Raw genomic sequence first — 1,738 nt, forward strand, 5'->3', positions numbered from 1 at the left:
CTAGAATGAAGTCAATGAGCTGCCGCTCAGCTCCCGGTTGGCCAGATGGTTCAGTTGGTTGGAGCAGGGCTCTCAACCACAAGATTGCTGGTTCAACTCCTCGACTCCTGCAAGGGATGGTGGGCTGTGCCCCCTGCAACTAAGATTGAACACGGCAGTTTGAGTTGAGCTGCCGATCCGGGATGGCTCAGTTTGTTGGAGCTTGTCCTTTTAACCACAAGGTTGCCGGTTTGACTCACGCAAGGGATGGTGGGCTGTGCCTCCTGCAACTAACAACAGCAATTGGACCTGGAGCTGAGCTGTGCCCTCCACAGCTAAGATTGAAAGGACAACTGGACTTGGAAAAAGTCCTGGAAGTACACACTGTTCCCCTATAAAAGTCCTGTTCCCCTTAAAAAAAATTAAAAAAAGAATGTTATTTATTCCTTTTCAAATAGGATGTCTTTTACTTCATTTTCTTGACTAATTTCCCTAGGTAAAATCTGCAACAAAATGTTTAATTAAAGTGATGAAAAGAGACATGTTTGTTTATGCGTAATCCCTAATATTAGTTAAGACTAAGATCAGTCTTTTCCTCAGTAATATGATGTTAGTTATGGGGTATTTCACAGATGCCCTTTATCAGGCTGAAGAAGATCCCTTCTATTCCTAGTTTACTGGGTGCTTTTTCTTATCATTAAATGGTATTGAATTTTGTCAGATGCTTTTTCTGTGACTAATGACATAATCATGTGGTTTTTATCCTATATTCTGTTGATATAACATGACATTGTTTCTCACATGTTAAACTTACCTTGCATTCTTGGGATAAACCCTACTTGTTAATGATTCATAATCCTATTTATATGGTTAGATTCAGATTACTAGTATTTTGTTGAGAATTTTTGTATCTAAATTTGTATATTTAGGGTTCATATATACCAGGGGTGTCAAAAAAATGTATGCACATGACTTGTATTCATCTTTTGTTATCATTATATATTGTGTATCTTAATTTTAATACAATTTTTTTCCTCTCTTAAAATGTGTTTACATTTGGGCACCCTCTGTATACAGTATATACAGAACTAATAGTACCCTGTTTCCCTTAAAATAAGACCTAGCCAGACAATTAGCTCTAATGCATCTTTTGGAGCAAAAATTAATATAAGACCCAGTATTATATTATATTATGTAATGTTATGTTATGCTATGTTATGTCATGTCATATCATATTATATTATATTATAAAGACCCAGTCTTATAGTAAAATAAGACCAGGTCTTATATTAATTTTTCCTCCAAAAGACACATTAGAGGTGATTGTCCAGCTAGGAGTTATTTTCAGGAAAACACGATATATATTATATAGAGAATACATAAAATATATATGTATATACACACACATATATATGTATATATGTGTATATATATATATATATATATATATATATATATATATATATATATACAGAGAGAGAGAGAGAGAGAGAGAGAGAGAGAGAGAGAGAGAGAGAGATTATGAGGAATTAGCTATAAATCCAGCTAGGACTTATTTTCGGGAAAACACGATATATATTATATAGAGAATACATAAAATATATATGTATATACACACACGTATATATGTATATATGTATATATGTGTATATATATATATATATATATATATATATACAGAGAGAGAGAGAGAGAGAGAGAGAGAGAGAGAGAGATTATGAGGAATTAGCTCACACAGTTATATTATAGAGGGTGAGAA

Source organism: Rhinolophus hipposideros (genome assembly GCF_964194185.1).
Source record: "Rhinolophus hipposideros genome assembly, chromosome: X".
NCBI lineage: Eukaryota > Metazoa > Chordata > Mammalia > Chiroptera > Rhinolophidae > Rhinolophus > Rhinolophus hipposideros.